This window comes from Lytechinus variegatus, chromosome 16 (genome assembly GCF_018143015.1).
Source record: "Lytechinus variegatus isolate NC3 chromosome 16, Lvar_3.0, whole genome shotgun sequence".
Taxonomy (NCBI): domain Eukaryota; kingdom Metazoa; phylum Echinodermata; class Echinoidea; order Temnopleuroida; family Toxopneustidae; genus Lytechinus; species Lytechinus variegatus.
Genome location: NC_054755.1, coordinates 3,559,168 through 3,571,238, shown reverse-complemented (window position 1 = coordinate 3,571,238; position 12,071 = coordinate 3,559,168).

The window sequence follows — 12,071 nt, the reverse complement described above, 5'->3', positions numbered from 1 at the left end:
AAAACATAAGGGACATCTGAAATAAGAGTCAGTGACAATAAAAAAAATGTACGGATATGAAAAAAGGAAAATGGCGGCGCGTTTCGTGCGGATGTGATTTCCGTAGCGAGCAATTTCAGACAGGAATTATAACCGGTGACGAATCAAAGTGACATTAAAATTGTTGATTTTTAGCGATCTTTTTCTTCTGTGATACTCTGCTATACATCTATTTATTTACTGGAGCTATTTTTACGTACAATCATGGAATCTGCTTCACCTCTTTCGAAGAAGTTTAAGTTAAACGACGAGCATGTGGACGTAGCGAAACCTCTTCGTGACTCCCCCGGGATTGCCGGGGACACTGCAGTCAACATCTCCTCAGCCAAGAGGGGCATTCTGCCATGCAGCTCGCCAACGCCCGCACCGCCCGGTGAGTTAATATCAACGAGTGAGCAGGCACCACAGTGGTTTATTAAGTTTTTCTCAGACTTTGAGGATAGACAGGATGCACGCATAGAGTCTATTCTCGATAGAAAGTTAGGAGATCTTACCTCAAAGGTCACCGAACACGAGGAGAAGATCGAAGGTCTGGGTTTTGAGGTTGACAATCTGAAAGCGTCTTTCAATTCATTGAAAGAAGAGAATGGGAAACTGGAGCAGAAGATTGACGATCTGGAGAACCGCTCCCGTAGAAACAATCTGGTGATTTTTGGTATTCAGGAATCCAACAAGGAGAACTGCAAACAGAAGGTAGCAGATTTCCTGAGGTTCGCAAATGTGCCGGAAGGAGTCATCCAAGACATCCAGAGATGTCATCGTACGCCTACTTACCTCCCACAGCCCCAGGGAAATGTCAATTCATCAAGACATCCTAGGAGGATCCACCTAGGTTTTGCTTCTTACATGCTTAAAGAGAATGCACGGAAAGCTTGCATCGACAAGTTAAAGATGACCAAGTCAGTCTACAACGAGCAGAAGGTTTTTGTCGCAGAGGACCTGTCACACCGTGTGCTCCAGCTGAGGAAGAATAAGGCAGTCTCATTCAAGCGGCTGAAAGACGAAGGCAAAAAGCCATTCTTTGTTTTTCCTGATAAACTCTGCTACAGGGATGCGGACGGGAAGCTGATCAACGTATAACTGAACATTAAACACTACACACACTATAAGATTCCAGTTGTATTATCCAGTTTTTGTCACATTTGTTATGAAGAACTTCAACGCTGATATGAATTATTTACATGTAAACATGTATTGTGGGCAGTTTTGGCCTTACAATTTTTTGGTACTGTAGGCCTAATACTATTTCGCTTAAAAATATTTTTGTTTGTTGGTCATTTTTACAGTAAATTTTTTGGTTAGGTTTATCTGTTCGGATTGGTCTAGAAATGTTTCTTCCTTTTGTGAAGTGAATGTTTGAAATGATTTAGATTTTATCAGATGGTCATCTGTTATACAGTATTGATTCGAAAGCTTCAGAGGTATTTTTTATGCTTGCATATGTATATACTATTGCGGTTCGAATGTCACAGTATGCATTGCTGTTCAAATGTTACAGAATACAGTATACAGTTGGTAAGTCAGGTATTTTTTAAAAGAAAATCTATTTCCTGTTTGGGATTGCTATATCCCCTGTTGTTTGCATTTTTGGTTTTGGCTGTGATGTGATTTGAGGCCATCTCCTTCGATTTAGTGCAACCCATTTTTTTTTGTTTTTTGGTACTGTAATTATCTTTATTCATGTTAATTTTTCCAATTTATTTTATGTTGTGGCAGAATGTTTTTTTCATTAGGAGTAGTGTGCTCAATGCAGTTTTCTTGTCAATTTGTTTTCACAGTGGAGTTCAACATACATGTACATGTAGTATTCAAATATCTTGGCTTTTAGTATTTGTGTTTAATCCAGATCCTACACCATGGCTTTAAAGTTGCATACTTTTAATTGTCGTGGATTGCAAGATTTTCATAAAAGAAAGAAGATTTTCCACTATTTGAAAAGTTTGGGTTCAGATATTATCTTCCTACAAGAAACACATTCAGATAAAAAAGATGATATGTTATGGAAAACTCAGTGGGGCGAACTGGCTTTTTTTTCAAGTTTTAATTCTGCCAGTAGGGGAGTAGCAATCCTTATTAGAAAAACTGTCTCTGTTCAGGTTCATTTTGTATTCAGTGACCCTGATGGGAGATTTATTGTATTAAAGGCATGTTTAAATGAATTACAATTGACTTTAGTTAACATATATGCACCAAATAAGGATGACCCAGACTTCTTGTTAAAAGTTTTTGCTGAAATAGATAAATTAAGCAGTCCCTTCCTAATCATAGGTGGAGACTTCAACTTAGTAACTAGTCCACTTGACTACCAGGGTACAAGACCACAGCATTCAAACAAAAATTCTAGTGAAATGCTCTCTATTTTAATGGAAGATATTGGACTAATTGATGTGTGGAGACACTTTCATCCTAACTTACGACAGTATACTCGTCACCAAAAATCCCCGAGGGCTTTATCCAGACTTGATTTTATTTTAGTTTCTAGTAACTTTATAGATAATTGTGTCAGTTCTAAAATAATTCCTGGAATACAATCTGATCATTCTATGGTACAAATTTTATTTAATGACAATCAACCCAAAAGGGGCAGAGGTTTTTGGAAAATGAATTGTCACTACCTTCATCACGATGATGATTTTGTTAAATTAATCAAGGATACAATCAGTGATTTCAAAGAAAATCATAAAAATTCTGACTGTAATCCAAACATATTGTGGGACTCCCTGAAGTGTGTTATTACAGGTGTTAGTATGGAATATTCATCTAGGAAGAAGAAAGAAAGAAATAATGAAAAAAATAAGTTACTGCTTGACATTGATAAGATTAGACTTCAAATTTCCAATAATGTTCCATCTCCCAATGATGATTTTCTTTTGACAAAGTTAGAAGAACTTGAAGAAAAATTGAATAAAATTTATGATTTTGAGACAAAAGGGTTAATTACACGTTCCAGGGCTAGATGGGTAGAGGAAGGAGAGAAAAGCACTAAATATTTCTGTAATCTAGAGAACAGGGGCTGGCATAAGAAAAATATTTCTAGGCTTAAAGACTCTAATGGTAGCCTAGTAACTGACCCAGTTGGGATTTTAGGAGAAATCCAAAATTTTTATAGTAAGCTATACTCTTTTCAGGATGATGCTAGAGGATTAATTGATGAAAAGGAAATTAATGATTCTCTCTTTGATAAAATCAATATTCCACAATTATCTGAAGACCAGAAATCATTTTTAGACACCCCTCTTACAATACAAGAACTGTATAATGTCATTGGCCCGAATTCACAAAGGAGGTTTAAACCCCGAGGGGGTTTAAACCCCCTCCTAGGTTTTTTAGTCCATGGTTTAAACCCCGAGGGGGTTTAAACCCCCTCTCTGTTTCACCAACGATGGTTTCTTTAGTCCATGGTTTAAAATTAAACCATGGTTTAAACCATGGTTTAATTTTAGTCCACGGTTCTGAGCATGCTCAGTAGAGCGTATGTTGTCTGCTACGGTCTTTGCTGACCACGGCAAACAGGTTTCGAAAATCCAAAGTCTGGGGGTATAAAATACCGAAATTTGCAATCTCAGTCGATTACATGAAATAAAATTACATTAAAAACTTATTCATTGTTGGATGAGTCGAATTGTATTGAACATCCGCTATTTTTAGATACATCACAAAATGCAATAAAAATGAAAATTTGTCTCAACCATTGCGGTCGTCTGCGCGTCGACGATAATCTCATGTCGGTCCCATCCGTAAACATCGATGTCATGTTTTTAATCATTGAATAAATTTAATTCGGCTGAAAATAAAATGACAACAACCAGATGTAATATGATGATTATCCGATGACACTTGAAGTATGAATATAATTACTTCATCAGTTTCAAGGATAAGTAGTATCTTATCAGATCGCTTTCTCATAATACTTACATTTTTGGTGGAAAGCGGCATTTAATATGAAAATCAGCTGTTGATTTTGCATGTCTACGGACTACGCTCTCGATCGCTTAGCTTAGCTGAGAGTTAACAACGCGCATGCCCGTACAGTCTTCCGGCAACAAATATTCTACTAGTATGGATCTAATGCTTTTTCAGTATAAAAAACAATCATAACAAAGATTGTCGATCAGCTGTTCTACGTCATAATCAAAATTGCGAAACGACCTTTGAATCCAGTTCCATCGCCAAAAATATCAAAAAAATTAAATTCAAATGTAAATTCTAGAAAGAACACGTCCCCAAAATTTTCTGAAGTAAACTTTATCCTCCAATTTGTTTATTTTCCTTTCTTAAAATTGAGACCGCCCTGATTTATTCCCTAAATCTTGACTTTATTTTGTTAATGGTAATCAAAGTGCATCCCATAAGTCTAGCACGCATAAAAATAAATATTTGTGGATCACTGAAACATTGGCGGAAATCCCTACTCAAAATAGTTTAGGTCTTTTATGATGGTAAAAAATACAAAATCATTCAAAATCGAAATAAAACATGTATTTGGGACGAGATGACCCGACTTTTGGAAAGATAACCTTTTTCGGGGGTGGGGTAGTTGTAGCTAGAATTAGAAGTTTATTTAATTCCCAAAATATTTTAGAGGTTTAGCATATATATTTCCTGAATATTTGTTTATCAAAATAAATTATTTTCATTTCTATTTCTCATTTCAATTTGAAACTTTTCTCAATAGTTAAACAATATTGAAGTGAAAGTGAAGTGTTCTCTCTCGTTCTCATAATCTTTCTCTTGTTCCCGCTCATTTTCTTTCTCTCTCACACACCTACGGGGGGGCAGACTGCCCCCCCCTTACGAGTCACAATCCATGCAAGGGACCTATCCCTGCCCCCCCCCCCCCCCCCCCGACGAGAAGTTTTTTTTTTGCTTGTCCATTTTTTCTGGTACGAAATCCTTTGTGATTGAAGACCCCTTTTTATCATTTTTTTGTGGACGATTTTGCCCCCCCCCCCTGTGGAAAATCCTAGGTACGCTACTGCACACACATTCACCATCCTACTACCTTTTTCTCTCTGTCACCCCCTCCCCTTGCTCTTTCAAAAATGCTTCAACAGAAAACCTGTGATAAGAAGCATCTTACATCAAAGCAGTTTAAATATTTTAAAGTTAGCTATTTTTTTATTTCAATATTTCAAGGCGGTGTACATAGAGAAATCATGAAAATTTCAATATTCAAGCATATAATTATTTCCTGTCTTAATGATTGTACAACAAAATACCTTGGCAAAAAATATAATGGAAATATTTTCAAATGTCAAATTCATTAGAGTGTACATTCTATAGGCATATAATATTCTCAGTACATGTACATGTAATGTATTAATCCAATGAACAATGTTTCTCCCCCCCCAAAAAAAAATATATATATATACATTGCAGGTCATGTATAGATCAAGTTCCAATAACACCTAGCAAAGCCAGTGCATCTACTTTGACTTCACTCCCTTCACGCTTATTTTTTGTAACTGTGTTGACATTAATAAAAAAATAGATTTTATTTTTCAAAGTGATTATTTTTATTAATTTAATTCTCCAATTAATTCAAACAACCAAGTGCATCTACTCTGATTTCGTTTTCCCATTCTAAGTGAATATTTCTCACAATATATCTGACATCCCCCCATAATATATATAAGGGGGTACTTATAACAAAAGTGCAGAATACAATTTTCCTACTAGAGAAAATCCTTTGAAGCAAGCACTATAAAATTGCATTCTTAATCCTTATTGTAATACATGATTAGAAAAAACTCTTGCATATAAGAACTTTAAATAAAACCTAATCAAACATCCTGCCCCCCCCCCCTCCACTTCAAATCCATCATTGACTGAAAGACAATGATTTATCTCAATAAATCAACCGTGTAAAGAACATTTATCTTTTAAATATTTTATGAAACAAAAATATGTTTAATAATCTATTGAAATAAACAGTTCTTAAATTAGGAAATGCATCCTCACAAAATGAAAGGTCATTCTTCTTTTTTATGCTTGTTGCAATTAATACACAAATAATGATTGCAAATGTGAAAACTCCATGTCCAGTTGAAGCTTTTTTGAATAAAAACTATCTCACATAGTGGACCTCTCAAAATACTTCCCAAATCATAATATAATTACGTTATCAAGAGTATTCATCACTTTCCTTGAAACAAAATAATAAAACCCTCCCAACAGAGATGAATGTGACACATTGTTGATATTTATAAATCTGCAAAAGAACAGAAGTTCATCTATTTCTTTCACAACAAGGACAAATTCTACAAATTCATTTGTCTGAGGTATCAAGGAAACATTCCCAGACTGGTGGAATTTCTTCAAAATCGCATTCCACTTCAAGGTAATTTAGTATCATTAAAATTACCATGCCTTTTTTTCCCTTTTCCATTGACCCTTTCTGCCAGAATATTTTTTGGCCAGACTCATATATATATCAGAAGTAGTTGAAATAGATGTTAAATACTGTAGCAAATTAAACATGATCCCCAAATCAAGTACAAGTACATGTAATTACAAGATCAATTGGATGCACAATACACTGGTACACACAAAATAATCTGAATATACTAGATATGTAGTAAGGTATTTAGAGGTGAAGAGGGATTTATAAAACTGAACTGGGAGGGTGAATCATTTGAAGTATGAAAAGGGCTTCAATATATGGATGTTACCAGATTCAAGCAATTCAATGAACTGTGCACTGAGTATTGTATACTTCTGAAAAGAATGCATTGCATTGTTGTCTGTTTTTAAAGAAATTTTTATAATTAAGTCTTTAATGTTTTCAAAAATTCAATTTATGGTTCCGAGAACAATCAGAAAACACAATGTACATTGGTGTCAGAAGCTGAACCTGTCAAGTAGAGAGTTACCAGTACGTTAAACAACATACATCTTTGACAACATGATTTATAGTATGTGTTTTACAACTGTACTGTTACTATATGTTATGTACTTAAATGCATTTCAATATTGAATTTTAACCCTGCAGCAATACCACAAACCTTTGTTCTGCAAAATGGAATTTGAATTACCCATCTCAAGGAAAAAAGAATCATCTGTCAGAAGAGTTTGAGCTGATAGAAGTGCATGCCATTAGAATTGAAGTTCAATGGAAGAAACATGGTCTCGACTTTATAAATAAAGAGTACAAGATGAAAATGAAAGAACATGATATGAGATTGAAAGAGCATGAAATGAGATTGAAAGACACGATATGAGCTTGGAGGAGCACAAACTACGAATGGACGTTTTGAATAAAGAAAGAGAGGTTGCTGAAGCTAAGCTGCAGGAATCACAGGGTTATAATAGTCAATTTATTAACAAATAAAGAAGTAAAGTATTCTTCATAAATTTGAATGTTCTTAATGCTTTTGCCATTGTTATAGGCATTCCTCTCCACATGAAGTTGGAAGGGGTATATAAGAAGCATATGGCCCAATCCCCCCCCCCCCCCCCCCCCCCGGCTCTTGATGTAGACATGTGTCCCATCAATTGCACCTTTCACTCCTGGAAATCTAACAGTTAGATAGAACTGTCTCCGAGTTGCTTCAACTTCTTCTCTTGTAGGAATCTTCATGTATTGCCTCTTCCTTCTTGCTTTAGCTTCTGACACATTGATGACTGCGATATTGCTGCCTCATCACCATGTATCTTTTAAAATGATCCTGTAAAATAAAAACAAACCATATGGTTGATAGGTGAGGTGATTGTTTTGAGGTAATTTAAAACATTTCATTGAAGCACATACAGATGTTAAACAATGAATATTCATCTTGTACAAATATCATACAATTTTCTCCAATATATTTTAACAAGTGGAACGCTTTTGGCAGTCTCGCCATCATTATGCGATTCAATATAGCAGCAGTGCTGACTTCAGAAACAACTATTGAATAATTTTTTGCCCAATGCTTTAATGACTTTTTACCTTGAAGTTTTGCACATCTTTTGATTAAAGGTAAAAAAAATACTTGGGTTGTACAGTACCCAAACAATGTACCATCAATTTTTAATTTCAGCCAAGTCGTCACTAGTGAATTATATTTGTGACAGAAATTGAGGAAACAGAATTGAAATTAATAGAGAAGTGACATAGAAGCATTTTTTGTGAAATATGAATAAATTTTGCATAAATTAACATAAATAATTTTCTAGTCAAAATTTCAAAAGTCTGAGTAGAAATTTGGGGACCCTCATGTACATGTAGCTCTACCAGACGGATGAAAAAAAAATCAAAATTGGTCTACAAAGTACAAATACAGAAGCATTTTCTGTGATTATGAATTTTGCATACATTAGCATGAATAAATTTTGCATAAATTAGCATAATTTTATATTCAAAATTTCAAAATTTTGTGTACAAGTTTGGTGAACCTCATGAAGCTCTACCACGGGTTAATGGCAAAATTTATAACTCTAACCTGACATAACAGTTGTAAAAGCAGAGCCTCACTACTGCTGTGGTAGTTTTGGAATTTCTAAATTATGCAATTCATAGGTACTTGACTGTTGCTGAAATGATACTCTTATTTATGTGCTCCTTCTCTGATTTCTAGATATTGTCATGTCATCAGCTTTATCTGGAGTCCTAAAATTATAGAAACAATCTCAGTCATTTAGATTTAACAGTGCCAAGAAACATTCAATAATCGTTTATGAAAAATTAAATTACTTACCCACTGCATAAAAATGGAGAGTTGTCAACACCTGCAAATAAACAGGAAGTTGATCTATCCTCTGAGCTGTGTGTCCCTCTTCATTTCGGCTTCCAGCATATTGGTGACGGTTTCTTTTGACAGTCGATACTGATCTCGAGATGGCCCATCCTTGTACGATTTTGATGGATTTTTAGCATCATGTAGCCCACAATGTCTTGGGAAAGGTAGCTGTATGCAGAAGAGTTGAATATTATATTTAATTCTTTTAATTTGTGATCTTTATAATCATTCCAAACTGTACATGTGCATGTAGATTTGATCTGCCAACTTAATTACTGCAATCTTAATTTACTTCCTGAGATTAACAAAAACTACATTAAAGCCATTTCATTTCTTCAGTCTAAATATTTCATGTTCGATATCTTAAATCATTTCAATAATACTTTTAAACAAATCAAAACAATGTAAATCAAATTAATAATCATACCTCTTAGTAATTTAAAGCTGTGAAGAAGATGGAGGTAATCCATAGAGACCTACACTGTATGGTACCTCTGATGACGATGTAATTCTGTGAAACAATGGTCAAATTTAAAAAAAAAAAATTTCATTAAAAAAAAAATATTCATTGGTTTATCACTTTTTAAATGCAAATCTCACAGTAAACACTGTAAATGATAAATAAAAAAAAACATTGTAATAATTTGTTTGAAACTGGAATATGCCTTTCAAAATTAGGCCTAGGCCTAACGACTTAACTTAAATCTGTTTTTTTTGTGGGGGGGACTCTATTTTCTCTATTTGCAAGTGAAGACTTTAGAGTTAGACCAAATTTTGAGTAATCAACTCTTTAATATTCCTACAGCCTCAAAAATTGGCCTGTGCTGAAAGCAAAAAGGTAGATCTCCATCTACAAATGTATATTTTGAATTTGAAATGCAATTTAGGCTTTTTAGTAGGCCTACGAAGTTTAGTCAAGGCAAATTCAAAATCAAATTGAAAAAAAATAATTCTTTCTGACTCTGAGTTTCTCCTCTTAAAATGCACCAAATAGTAAAAAATTATATAGATTTAGATATTTCATTTTCATCTTGACATTGACAAATTAAGATATAGATGGCATAATAATATAAATATCCTCGTGAAGCTCATAAAACAATTAAGCCCGGCCCGCGGCTGAGCACCTTCAATTCGTTCAACAACACAGCGACAAAATATCCCAACACTTAAATGCACGGATGGGACTGTGGCAATACAAACGCGACGATAAAATGCATCGTCTGGACTTGTCAATACCAAAACCTCGTTCGCAATCATGAAAAACAACACTACCAATTTCATATAACTGCTTAAAACGTATCAATATATTCCAGAGAAGGAAAGTGGGAATTTTTTTTACGAATTCAAAGAAGAATACTTACGAACTTCTAATCAAGAAGACCACTTGTCAGGTCCAGGACCGCAAGAAAAATTTTCTTCGCTTCACGGATTTTTCACAAACTCCTCAAGTGCGCATGCTCGTAAAATTAAACCATGGTTTAAACCACATCTAAGAGCAGACTAAAAAATATGACGTTTCATGACGTTTTATGACGCATTTAAACCCCCTCGGGGTTTAAACCTCTTTTGTGAAACGCAAATGAAAAACCCAGCTCGGGGTTTAAACCAGGAGGGGGTTTAAACCACCAAAAACCAGGAGCTAGGTTTTTTGTGAATTCGGGCCATTAAGTCCATGAGTATGAATAAAACCCCTGGTTTTGATGGTATACCTGTTGAGTTTTACATGGTATTTTGGCCTGATATAAGCGATTTACTTCTAAAATCTCTGAATTTCTCTTTACAAAATGGTATTTTGTCCCCTTCACAAAGGAATGGAATAATCACTCTCCTCCCTAAAAAGGATAAGGACCCTCTCCTCATAAATAATTATCGACCTATTACGCTATTGACAACTGACTATAAAATTGTGGCGAAATGCTTTGCAAACCGTCTTAAGCATTGTTTACAAGATCTTATCCACATCGATCAGTCAGGTTTTCTGAAAGGTAGGAATATTGGTCACAACATTCGATTAATTTTAGACATAATTGAGTACACTGAAACAAATAGTATTCCTGGATCTATACTGTTACTAGATATTGAGAAAGCTTTTGATAGTGTCTCCCACAATTTTCTATTTCTAACCCTAGAAAAGTTCAATTTTAGCAAAGATTTTATAGACTCAATAAAGACATTATATGCTGGTCGCCAGTCATATGTTTTGAATAATGGCTTCCTTACAGAACGCATCCCTATGGAAAGAGGAATTTTTCAGGGGTGTCCTATCTCTCCATATTTATTTTTACTTGTTATAGAGATCATGTCCCTTTCCGTTCGACAAAATAATTTGATTAAGGGTATCCTGGTAAAAAATCAAGAAGTCAAGATCTCCCTGTTTGCTGATGACTCTGTTTGTTTTTTGGATGGCACAGACAGTTCGTTTTCTCAACTTTTTGAAACCTTACGTAAATTTGGTAAATTTTCAGGGTGTAAAATAAATTTTAGCAAAACTGAAGCTGTTTGGATAGGTTCAAAAAAGGGAAATCAAGTTTTCCCTTATGCAGATCGTGGTATTTCGTGGAAGAACTCTCAATTTAAGTGTCTTGGAATTACTTTTTGTCTGAATGTTTCCTTAATTTATGATCTGAACTACAAGGAGAAATTGAAAAAATTGGAGCAAACTTTAGACTGCTGGAGAATGAGAAACCTTTCATTAATTGGCAGAGTTTGTGTTATCAAAACCCTCGTGTTACCACAATTAATATATCTATTTTCGGTTCTCTCTATTAAATTACCCTGTTCCTTTTTTAAAACATTGAATAAATTGTTTTTTAAGTTTATTTGGAATGGAGGTAAAGATAGAATACAGAGAAAGATAATGTGTAATGATTATATTCAAGGAGGTCTCAAGATGGTTGACCCCCTTTCCTTTGCAACTGCTCAAAAACTTGTTTGGGTGAAATTATTACTAGATGATGATTTTGATGCTCCATGGAAACATATTGAAGTGTCGTGTTTGGAAAAGTTTAACCAAAATGTTCAATTTCTGTGGGAAACTCATGCTCCTGAGAGTGTATTAAATTCCTTGGGTAATATTCAACTAGCTGAATCTTTAAGAAGTTGGTACATTTTTAGAGAAGAAGCTACTATTGAATTTTATGACAAAAAGTTTTCTGAATTAGGCGCTTGTCAAATTCTGTGGTATAATAGATCAATTCGGTCTAAATCTAAATCTCATTTATTCTATCCATGTTGGTATAGTAAAAATGTTTTGACAGTATCTGATTTATTTGATCCACCTCTACCTGGCCATAAATTATTTGAAGAACTTAT